This window comes from Mobula birostris, chromosome 13 (genome assembly GCF_030028105.1).
Source record: "Mobula birostris isolate sMobBir1 chromosome 13, sMobBir1.hap1, whole genome shotgun sequence".
Lineage (NCBI taxonomy): Eukaryota > Metazoa > Chordata > Chondrichthyes > Myliobatiformes > Myliobatidae > Mobula > Mobula birostris.
The window spans coordinates 17,866,732-17,879,770 of record NC_092382.1 but is presented as its reverse complement, the minus strand read 5'-3'; positions in this window follow the sequence as shown (position 1 = coordinate 17,879,770).

The window sequence follows — 13,039 nt, the reverse complement described above, 5'->3', positions numbered from 1 at the left end:
CGAGGCAGAGTTGCCAACCTTCCACTTTTGATACTAATATTCAGCAATATTCGTGGCTTTAGCAAAACTTCATTAGACGTTCTTTTTTCATACTTGATTACTTGGTTCCAATGTAGATATCTAAAAGTGTAAAAAACTTACTTGCTTTATTTCTGTTATTTTTATACCTGCTTAGGAACACTGCTAAGCGCTGTGGGCCCTGCTGTCTGCTCTGACTCAGTCGTATCAGTAAGGCTACATCTGTGGTGGTCCGTGGATTACTGGCTGATACAAAAGTAAATTTTTCTCACTAACAACCCTATGGCTTCTAAGCAAACAATGTTAACTTCTTTCTTCCGTAAACAAGCTGAGGAGTGTAACAAGGATAACATACAAGTCATTGATAACAGTAAAACTAACAAAAGCTGTGTTTCGTCTGCATCTCGTTCAAATTTTCTAACCGGCTCCAAATGCAGTTCTGAAAGTAATGGTCCTTCGAAGTCAGGCTTGTATCCCTGTTCAGATGTTTGATAGGCTATAATCTTGTTAATGTCTTAACTGTCACTATATTTCTGTGTACATCGGTCACTGAAAGCAAGCATGCAAGTACAGCAGGCAGTGAAGAAAGCTAATGGCATGTTGGCCTTCATAACAAGGGGAATTGAGTATAAGAGCAAAGAGGTCCTTCTGCAGCTGTACAGGGCCCTGGTGAGACCACACCTGCAGTACTGTGTGCAATTTTGGTCTCTAAATTTGAGGAAGGACATTCTTGCTATTGAGGGAATGCAGCGTAGGTTCACAAGGTTAATTCCCGGGATGGCGGGACTGTCATATGTCGAAAGATTGGAGCGACTGGGCCTGTACACTCTGGAATTTAGAAGCCTGAGAGGGGATCTAATTGAAACATCTATAATTATTAAGGGATTGGACATGCTGGAGGCAGGAAACATGTTCCTGCTGATGGGTGAGTCCAGAACCAGAGGCCACAGTTTAAGAATAAGGGGTAGGCCATTTAGAACGGAGTTGAGGAAAAACTTTTTCACCCAGAGAGTGGTGGATATATGGAATGCTCTGCCCCAGAAGGCTGTGGAGGCCAAGTCTCTGGATGCTTTCAAGAAAGAGATGGATAGAGCTCTTAAAGATAGCGGAATCAAAGGTTATGGGGTTAAGGCAGGAACTGGATACTGATTGTGGATGATCAGCCATGATCACAGTGAATGGCGGTGCTGGCTCGAAGGGCCGAATGGCCTACTCCTGCACCTATTGTCTATTGAGCTGTGGAATTCATATATTTCTTTCATCTTGGTTTAGTGCTTGACATTATAAGAAGCCCTATTCATTTATATATGCCACACCCAATTTGTGTACCTGCTCATTACATGAATGGGGGAAGGAAGTTACCCAGTGCATGAAATGAGCTGGTAGACTGATTAGGTGTGAGATCGAGGTTCTTAGCCTAAGGTGGAAGAAGTCAATTTTGAAAACCTGTCAATTTTCAATTATCTGACACAGAAATACCACAACAGTTATTAACTTCAAACTTTCTGCATGATCACTCACAGAGCGGAACTACACGTACATGTAACGACAGCTGTAAACTTCAGGCCTTCTAACTTAGGCCACGAACTTATCAATCACCCCTCGTACAGCTCCGGCACCTAAAAAACTGGCACTGCACCCCTGCTCCAGCCGTCAGACAGAGCCCGGGCCCGGGACTTTCCGAATTTAAGCGGCCCAGATTCACACAAACCCGGGGATGTTTCCACTCACCGCCGCCCCGAATCGGAGACCCACCAACGGCAGCTGCATTCGGCACCGCGCATGCGTTAGCAGGATGTTCGCGGCAGCGCCACCAGTGGCCGGAGGTCCGTGCAGCGCCACTAGTGGCCGGAGGTCCATGCAGCGCCGCCAGTGCCCGGAGGTCCATGCAGCGCCACCAATAGTCGGAGGTCCGTGCAGCGCCACCAGTGGTCGGAGGTCCATGCAACGCCACCAGTGGCCGGAGGTCCGTGCAGCGCCACCAGTGGTCGGAGGTCCATGCAACGCCACCAGTGGCCGGAGGTCCGTGCAGCGCCGCCAGTGCCCGGAGAACCATGCAGCACCACCAGTGGCCGGAAGGCCGGAGCAATAACAGGGAGGTAAATCACGAACACGACAAAGTCTGCAGATCAAAGTTGCTGGTGAACGCAGCAGGCCAGGCAGCATCTCTAGGAAGAGGTACAGTCAACGTTCCAGGCCGAGACCCTTCCTCACGACGTCGACTGCACCTCTTCCTAGAGATGCTGCCCGGCCTGCTGCGTTCACCAGCAACTTTGTGTGTGTTGCTTGAATTTCCAGCATCTGCAGAATTCCTCGTGTTTAAAGTCTGCAGATGCTGGAAATCCAAAGCAACACAAACAAAATGCTGGCGGAACTCAGCAGGCCGGGCAGCATCTATCGAAAAGAGTCAATAGTCGACGTTTCCAGTTGAACAGGAGATGAAATGACGGAAATACCTGAATAAAATCGGTCCGGATGAGGAAATGTCTCGCTGGAAGGTGATAGGTGAAGCCAGGTAGGTGGGATAGCTGAAAAGCTGAAGAAAATAGAATCTAATAGGAGAGGAGAGTGGAGAATAGGAGAAAGAGATGGAGCAGTGGACCCAGAGAGAAGTGATCAACAGGTGAGAGGACGTGGAAAGTCAGGGAGGAAGAGAGGGAGTGGGATGGAGGGGTGAGGGAGAGATTTGTTCACCGGAAGGAGAAATCGATATTCATGCCATCGGGTTGGGGGGCGGGGGGTACCCAGACGGAATATAAGGTCCTGATCCTGGACCTTGAGGTGGCTTCATCTTAGCACAAGAGGAGGCGATGGGTTGACACGTCGGAACGGGAATGGGAATCGGAATGGGAATGAAAATGTTTGGACACCAGGAAGTCCTGCTAGGAGCGGATAGTTCAAAGGTTAATTTATTATCAAGCAGGTATCCGTAAACAACTCTTGAGTTTCTTTTCTTCTCCAGAGAGCCACGAAACAAAGAAAGAACATGAAAGTCGTTCAGAGAGAAAAATCAAACTCCCACCCCACCCCCCGCGTCAAAAAGAACGGCATCCCGATCATCAACCCCCAAAACCCACCCCTCCCGCACAAAAGGGAACAATAACATCGGACCCCCCCCTCAAAAAAAAAACAACCCGACCCCGCACAACTGCAGAGGGTCTGGTGTCACCAGTGTCGAGGCGGCCGCATCGGGAGCAGCGGACACAACGGGCGACCCCTGAAGATTCACAGGTGAAGTGTCGCCTCACCTGGAAGGATGTTTGGACAACGGAGAGAGTTCGGCCGTCCGGCCCTTTCACTGTGACACCCCGAACTCCACATCAAATCCGTCCAAACCAATCTGGGTGAACTTTAATGACCAATAAATATAATTCCTCTCAGTGATCAGCTGTCTGAGTGATCCCCTGACTCTGAGAGGAAGGGGTGTCTATGGTCCACATTGTCAGGGTGTTGAGTTTACCAGGAGACAGAGACCGCAGGAACGGGAGGTTTTCTGTTGACTAATACACTGTGTGTGGACCCCGCTGGCAATTCTGGTGTTGTGACCGGAATCGAGACAAACACCAGGCTGCCCACTCCACCAACAACACGGCACAGCCGGACACATAACAGGGGACTTTACATCTCACAACACTGGATTCAGTGATGAAACCCGTGATTAATGTTGTTGTCCCACCGAAATCATCAGAAACGTCCATTCAGGTGTTTCTAAATACGAGCCCTCCCCCAGAGGTGACGTCACACAGGCGCATCCACGCTCCTGACGTCACACATGGGTCCCCCACAGCGGGATCTGTCAGCACGTGCGCGGTGTCTTACGTCCCCGCGCGCTGGTGAGCTCGAGCTTTATCGGTTTAACGGCTGGGCTACTAATCACGTGACCAGCCCCTCCCCCACCCCTGTCAACAGAGGAGTCTGGAGCTCCGCCATTCCCATTGGTGCGAAACGATGTCAATCACTGGTTACAACCAATAGTGGAGGCGGACCAGCCGAGAGGGCGTTACCCCCGCTGACACCATTTGTCAACCTTCCCGTCAAAGCGGAACAAATCCCAAAGTAAATGTCCGCTTTCTGATTTATTTCCATTTCCCTCCGAGGGAAGTTGGGGCGTTTGTGAAGCGTCTCCTGCGGCCGGAGTCTGATGTGTCGCTGAGAGGTAGGAGGAGACCGCTCGGCCCGTCGGTTTGATGCCGGTTCCCCGGGGAGGGAGAGGATGAAGACGGTGAGAGAGGGGGCGGACAGGATGTTTGTCCCGGTGGGGACAGGAGGGGCTCATCTGTGGAAATGTCTGAGCCCACGGTGGTGGCGATTCACCACATTGGGGGGCAAACACCGGCAGACTGTTGCCCTGCAAGCGGGGCCAATGGTCCGGTCAAAGTGACAATTATTTGTGTTTTGTTGAGACTGTACCGGGAATATGGTGTAAAATCCCGCTCCCCACACTAACACGGGTCACACAGACCAAAGAACAAACTGCCGGAGGAACTCAGTGGGTCGGGCAGCATCTGTGGAGGGAAATGGACCGTCAACATTTCGGGCCGAGACCCTCCCTCTGGACTGAGAGTGGACGGGAAATAGTCCGAGAAAAGAGGTGAGGGGTGGGGATGGGGCAAGAGCTGGGGAGTGAGAGGTGGATCCAGGTGAGGGGGAGGTGGGAAGGTGGAAATAGTGACGGGGGTGGGAGGTGAGTGGTTGGGGCAACACGGGGCTGCAGAAGATGGAAATTAATTCCATAGAGGATTAACAAAGAGGTTAGAGAGTATTTGTTATGGAGAGTGCAATGAAGATTCACCAGACTGATCCCTGGAATGGTGGGGTCATCATATGAAGAAAGATCAAATGTGATAACCCTTTCATTTGGCGAATCGAGGACTGAGAGGTGAACACATTGAAATGCACAACATCATTACAGGCTGAACCAGGGATCCCAGTTTCTGAAAATGGGGGTGGACTGTACGGGACTGAGATGAGGGGAAATGTCTCCACACCGAGGATGGTGAATGTCTGTAAATCCCCACCACAGAGGCCGGTGAAGACTCAGTGATCGTCCTCACAAAAAATAGAGGCCGGCAGATGTCTGGAGACCAAAGGGATCGAGGAAATGAGGATCGGGCAGAAACATGTGGCTGAGATGGGAGAGCAGCCTTCATCTTGTTGGTAGTTAGAGGGGCTGAATGGCCACCTCCTGCTGTTTCTCACTTGATGTTTCAGTGTTCCTGTCCAGTGAGGCTGGAGGAATGTGAATAGAAATGAGTGTTTATAAACATGGACAGATTTAAATGAAAACTGCACATTTCCGGTTTGGGTCTGAATTGTGTGTTGGACGAGGATGGGAATCGAGCCCGTGACTCTGTGACCTTGGGGTGGAGGGAAAGGGACAGGGAAGATATGGAGGGAAAAAGTAAAAATGTATCTGGTGTAAATATGGAATGATGTGGGAAATGTGGCGGATGGGTCTGGCAGCATGTGAGGGGCGAAGAGCAGCAGAGTCACCGGTTCAGGTGGGAGACCCTCCACCAGCACATGATCCCGTTTCCTGTTCACGTTTTCCCGCAGATCTGCAGCATCTGCCGGTCACTGCTGGAGTGTACGTGTAACTTCATCTTTCGCCCGTTCAGACAAGTCAGTGAGATCCGGATCTGTCACGTCCTCTCGTTGTGGGTGGACAATGTTTTATTCTGCAATATTTTCAGCATGTTTCCATATTACCACATAACAATTACAGCATGGAAACAGGCCATCTCGGCCCTTCTAGTCCGTGCCAAATGCTTACTCTCACCAAGTCCCAGACCTCAGACCATAACCACTGGGCCGAGGCCTGGGACTAGGCCTCATTCCACTGTTTTTACCTGCTGAAGGGCAGCCAATGTTTCTGGGTGTCTGACCCATTCATATGAGAACTTAGCCTTTTGTATTTATCCGAGCTTTTCATAAATGTGTACAGTTTAGTTCAGCTTCACTCCAGAATTTCCAAAGCAACCAGTCAGTCAAATAGTTCCACACAATTAAAGTAGTTTACAGTATTACATTTTAATTTTATTTTGTATTACTTATATAATTTAACTATTTAATATGTATATTCTTATTTTAAATCAAAGGTAAAAATCTATTGTTATGAATTAAATTCTGTTGCTGCTGTAGAGACAACAAATTACATAACATCAGCCAGTGCTATTAAACCTGATTCTGATAATTGGTCTGGGAGACCCACCACCGGTCACCTGATCCCAGTTACCGCAGATCGTAATGCGAGATTGAAGCCTTTTCTATTTATTGGTGTTCATCAGTTCAGTTAACTTTCCCTCTGTGGTTCCAAAGCAGAAGCTCAGTCTGTCTAATATTTCCACACAATTAAAATGGGGACTTATCATGTACTGAGCTACAGCTGCAGAGAAAGTGCAGTGCAGATAGACATATGGGGCAGGGTCACGTCGAGTTACATTGTGAGGTCGAGTCCATTCTATTGGACTGGAGACCATTAATTTGGCCTAGAACTGCAGACAGGAAGCTGTCCATGAACCTGGTGGAACGCGCTTTAAGGCTTTTGCATCTCTTCCCCGATGGAGGTTTGGGTTTGCAGCAATAATGTCCAAAGTTGTGGGCATCTTTGAGTACAAGGCCTGCTTTCCCGAGGCAGGGTAAGTGTAGGAAGAGTCCATAGAGGGGAGGCTTGTTTCTATGATGTTTCCAGATGAGACCAAAGTTCTCTGCAGTTCCTTGCAGTCATGGGCAGAGCTTTAGCCATACGAAGTTGTGAAGTATCGAGAAGAAGCTCAGAGACCTCGGCCTTCACCCTGCCTTGTGTAGCTGGATCCTGGACTTCCTGTCAGATGGCTGGCAGGTGGTAAGAGAGGGATCCCTCACCTCTGTCTCTTTGACCCTCAGCACACATGCCCCACAGGCTTGAATCCTTGGCCCCCTCCTTTACTCTCTGTGCACCCATGACTTGTGTCGCCACCCACAGCTCCAATCTGTTAATTAAATTTGCTGACGACACTATATTGATTGGCCTAATCCCAAATAATAACTTTCAATTGATCAAATGCTTCCTGACAAGTCTCGGTCCAAACAGACTTTTCACCCTTCTTCAGGAGATTAGTCAGAGGAAGAGCGATATCAGCAAAGTTCTTACACAACTTACGATAATATCCAACCATTCCCAGAAACCTTCCAAGAGCCTTCTTACCAGTCTGTCACAAAAACTGTGGGTCAACTGTCTAAGAAAAATAACAAGATGGTTTGAATGGCAAAAATAGATTGAGGTGCTATTATTTACAAAGATAGTGGAAAAACAAAAACTTGGATGTCCACATGAAAACAAGAATTTTTTAAAAAAAAACAACTATATTATATATATATACACACACACACACAGCTTGCAATTGTCACCTGTCTGGTTAACAGCCACCCTCAGACTAAACAGAAAAAAAAACGACCCAAAGCCTTGGTAACCTGAGGCTTATAACTGCTAAGCCAATCTCCCTAGACTAACCAAAAGCTAATTAACTCAATTATCTTCCATTTCACACAATCTGAAACTCTACCACCAGTTCTCACAATAAACACATAGACTTCATCACGGGATTCACCATTTCCCGGTTAAATAACTTGTATAAACCCCAAAACTTTACCACAAGATGAGTAATTAGGTAACATAACCCTTGTCCCAGGTAAAGATGGTATCCTCCACCATCAGCACACCTGTGCAGGTTGCTGCTGCCTCTATATAAAACAGCTCTATGCAGCAGCTCTGTTTCAGACCCAGTGACTGTGGAGGAGAGAAACGTCAGATTACCATGACACTTCAGCAAAACACTTACTGGAAAGATGAATATGAATAAATTCACCTGAGATAATAAAACTGTGACATAGTGTGTTTCTTTTTTTCATACCTATTACTGCTGGGGATGAGTGTAAAATTGTGACTGTTGATTTATTGTGACGCGTGCACTCACCACAATAACAGAGGGAATAATGTGTGTGGATGACCCTTTGAGTGTTTTACCGAGTGTGCCATGAGACATCTGTAATCAGTGACGGGCCTTCGTCACACAGTCGGAATAGGAACTTCAGAAATTGCCTGAATTTTGCCTGCACAGGAGCCAACTTGCCTTGACCTACAACACAGCCAAGATAGGTCACAGAGGCATGGCCAAATTCATTCTTAGCTAAGTCAACTGTAAGGTTGGCCCTGGAAAGCCTGTCAAACAGCTCTTCTACTACACAGATATGCTCTTCCCAAGTGTCACTCCCTGTGACTAAGTCATCAATATAGGTATCTGTGTGTCCTAACCCTTGAATTACAGAATCAATCATTCTCTGGAACGTTCCTGGAGCATATTTCATTCCAAATGGCGAAACATTGTATTCATACAACCCAGAAGGTGTCACAAATGCAGAAATTTCTCTACCTCAGTCCGTCAATGGAACACACCACACCCTTTCAACAGATCAATCTTTGTAAGAAATTACCTTTTCCAACCTTATCAATGCAATCATCCACCCTAGGGATAGGATAGGCATCTGTTTTTGTTACTGCATTTACCTTCCTATAATCAGTGCAAAATCTAACACTACCATCAAGTTTGGGCACAATAACGCAGGGTGAGCTCCAATTTGATGTTGAAGGCCTGATAATACCATTTTCAGCATATATTAAATTTCTTGCTCAGCCAATTTACACTTTTCTACATTCATGCGATATGGGTGTTGTTTAATCGGTTTGGCTTGACCAATATCTACGTCATGTACTGCGACCGTGGTTTGCTTGGGAACATTGGGATATAAAACTTTAAAACTCAGAATTAATTCCTTCAGCTGTTGTTGTTGCTTTGGCTGCAGATGAGCCAACTTGTTGTCCACGTTTTTGAGAACAACCGAGTTCATTAGCCTAACTGGGACCATGTTTGGCTTGTGAAAAGTCTCAGACGAGTCAATTGTTTCATTCTCAGGGCTGTCAAATTTATATGTTTGACAACACTCACCGATGGTGCCTGCTTGCCAGAATAAGGCTTTATCATATTGATGTGTACCACCTGTGTTAGTTTACGTCAGTCATGTGTTTTAATAACATAATTCACATCATTAATTTGAGAGACTATTTCATACAGTCCATTGAATTTCGCTTGAAGTAGAATCGTCAACATTGGAGATAAGGCAAGCACATTATCCCCCACCTTGTATTTTCTTTTGTTTTGGTCCGCTTATCAAACCAACACTTCACTTTGTTTTGAGAAATCTAAGTTTTGTCTCGCTAGACTACAGGCCTGGTGTAGTTTATTTTTGAACTTCAAAACACAGTCTAACAAGTTAACATATACATCCCCATCAATCCACTGTTCCTTTAACAAGGTCAAAGGTCCCCTCACTCTATGACCAAATACAAGTTCAAATGGACTAAAGCCCAGTGATTCCTGTACCAACTCTCTTAAGCCTGATTTATACTTGTGCGTCAAGTGTACGCCATAGGCACTATGTACCCTACGCCGTCCCCACACTGTACCCTACGCCACAGGGTAACGTGAACCTCCTCAAAAAAGTAACTCACGCGTCGCGGCGATGCAGACCGCAACAACTGTGATTGGTTCGCTTGGTAGCATTGCATTTCCGGTTGCTTTTCTCCGCCATGTCTGTACACTGATGCAAAATAAATGGTTGGAGACAATGAACCAAATCGTCAAATCTACCTGCCGACATCCGAAAATATTTGAAATGCATTTACTCGTCCATGTCTCTCACGAAGAAGCTCAACAGTGTCAGAGAAACCCCACCACCAACTTGCGTTTTGGTGGTGAAGTGCAGAGCGATGCAGACACAACTACGCATGCTCGCTACGGCGTAGGGCTACGCAAAAATTAAATCAGGCCTATGGTGTAGGATACAGCGTATCCCGAATGCACAAGTATAAATCAGCCTTTACGGTGAACAAAATCAAATGTATTCCTTCATCCCGTTTTTTTTTCATTTTCAACACAGTATGTCTTAATCATTGTTTTGAGGGTAGAATGAAATCTTTCTAAAGCCCCTTGTGATTCTGGATGGTACGCAGACGATGTAATTTGTTTAGCTCCCAGTTCATAAACTACCTGCTGGAATAATCCAGATGTAAAATTACTTCCTTGATCAGACTAGATTTCTTAAGGCAAACCAAATAAAGTAAAAAACTTCTTAGAGCCTTCGCCAGTTTTAGCTTTAATATTTCTGAGAGGTATTGCCTCTGGGAATCTGGATGCAGTACACATAATAGTTAGCAAATACTGATGGACAGCTTTAGTCTTTGGCAATGGGCCAACACAATCCACTATAAATTTGGAACAGGGTTCTCCGAATGCAGGTATAGGCCGGAGTGGGGTCACTGGGGTGACCTCATTAGGTTTACCCACAACTTGACAAGTGTGACAGGATCTGCAAAAGGTCACAACATCTTTCCTCAAATTAGGCCAGAAAAATTCTCTCATAATCCTGTTTACAGTTTTATTCTCTCCAAAATGGCCACCTAAGGGCATACTGTGGGCCAAAGTTAAAATTTCAGCCCAATAAAATTCAGGAACTACAACTTGGTGAATAATTGTCCATTCCTCACTCGCAGGTATAGCAGGTGGCCTCCACTTCCTCATTAACACTCCATCCTTGAGATAATACCCTACTGACATTTTCTTAATCTCATCATCTGAGAGAGATGTTTCTTATAAAGCTTCAATCTCAGGGTCTCGGTTCTGTTCTGCTATAAACTCCTTCCTAGACAGGGATAAATCTTTCTCATCAGACTTACTACCTGAATCCTGTTGGAACAATGAAGGCTCTAAGGTCCCTGACAAGTCATCATAACCTGAATCCTGGTCAACCTGATTTTGGCAATCAGAGGTATCAGAATCATGCTGCACAGAACCGTCTGCATTGGCAGACTTTTTAGCCATACTTTGAGTTACTGTGACAAATGTTAAAATCCATCTGTGGGTCGTCAGTGGTTGGCTTAGTTGTCAACTGCACTGCAGGAACAACTTTACCATCTGCCAGGTCATTCCCTAACAGCAAAGTAACAGCTTCCACCGGTAAACTGGAGCATAATCCGATCCTAACAGGTCCCGAAACAAACCCTGACAGTAAAGTTACCTTGTGCAATGGCACAGAAACAATGCTGCCCCCAATGCCTTTAATAAGATTTACCTCACCAGTGTCAGTCTCATCACCGAACTAATATAAGTGACTGAGAAGTCCCAGTATCTCGAAGAATTTTCACTGGTAGCGGTGTTGACCCTTCCATTACTAATACAAACCCATCTGACATAAAATGATTGAATCCCTTCTTAACTCAGTCAGACCTCTCAGTCCTTAACTGAGCCTCAGCAGAATGTTCAGAACCCTGTGGGTTTATAGGTGCTTCAACATACTGATCACAGGCATGTGGGACTGCCTCCTTTTCCTTTTTCTTCTTCAGGACAGAACAATTAGCCACCATATGACCAGCTTTCTTACAATAGTAACAAGGAAGACCAGAATATTTCTCCTTCAACTGCTTCCCTTCATCCTTAGTCTCGTCACTAGTCCCAGCTTTAATTTCTGGTTTACCCTGGTTATCCCTGCTACTCTTTTGGAAGCTCTTATTCGGGGTAAACTTAATGTTATGAGTTAAAGCAAACACATCTGGTAATCTAGCAGACTCCTGCAAAGTGGCAGCATCCTTTTCATTTAATTACATCTTTATGTCATCAGGGACACACATTTTGAATTCGTCAATTAAAACCAACTCTTTCAAGCTGTTAAAATCATCATTTACATTTTTATATGTGCACCAGCGGTCAAAATACACAAACTTCTCATAAGCAAATTCCATATTAGTCCGGTTCACAGATTTCCTCAAATTTCTAAACTTTTGCCTGTATGCTTCTGGGACCAACTCGTAAGCTTTGAGCACAGCCTGTTTCACTATGTCATAATCAGCTGCTTCAACAACTGTCAAAGCAGAATAGGCTTGCTGAGCCTTCCCCTTAATTACTCTTTGTAAGAGAATAGGCCAACCCTCTTTTGGCCATTTTCAACCCTGAGCAACCTTCTCAAAATACTGAAAGTATTTATCAACCTCTGCCTCGTCAAATGGAGGTACCAATTTAACTTCCCGACTGGCCTCAAACTTATCGCCAGAGTCTAACGCTAGACCCCTTTGCTGCAATCTCTCTATCTTTTCCAGCTCGAACAGCCTCTGTCTTTCTGCTTCCTTCCTGTTTTTCTGCCTCTTCTCTCTGTTTTCCTGCCTTTGCAGCCTCAACCTGCCTCTGCCTTTCCACAGCCTCCATCTTTAATTTTTCTAACTTGTACGGGAGCCCAAGCTCACTAGGTTTACTTTCAGGAAACACCTCCAACTCCTCCACTTTAAACACACCCTCATATACATAATGTTCAGCTATTATCCTCTGCATCTGTGACCTCCTCATTGTCGATTTCACCTTAGCAAGTTTTAACCTTTTAGCAATACTCAACAATTCAATCCTTCTGGTGTCCTTTAATGCCTCAGAGGTTGGTGCTTCCAGAAATCTATCAACATCCATTGCTGCTGATTTTCCACACACAAATAAATCAAAAGGGATTTCTCCAATGAAATCGATAATTAATCTATACGCCTCCAAATCTTTTCCTATATCGGATGCAGGCCCCAATTTTGTCCCTGTAACGCTTTAGAAATGAGTCCTAAACAAAAGTGAACAGTGTTATGTGTATATATGTGGGTAAATATAACTCAAGGCTTGGAGTGTTCAGATGGTAAACTATGAAAGTTCAGTTCAACCACAGAATAGTTGAGGAGAGAGAGATATTTGCAATCCAGGGTAAATGTCGAGAGAAGGCAATAACGTTGAATTCCACAGCATCCATGGTGGTAAAACGAGAGAACAGTCGCTGTAGATTTTATCTGTCGTCGTTCCAAATCCACATACAAATTATCACCAAAAGTGACTTTTCACAAGGGGTATCGTCTTCAAGTGAATTTCCACACCACACCCAGGCAAGGGTTAACACATAAGTGGTC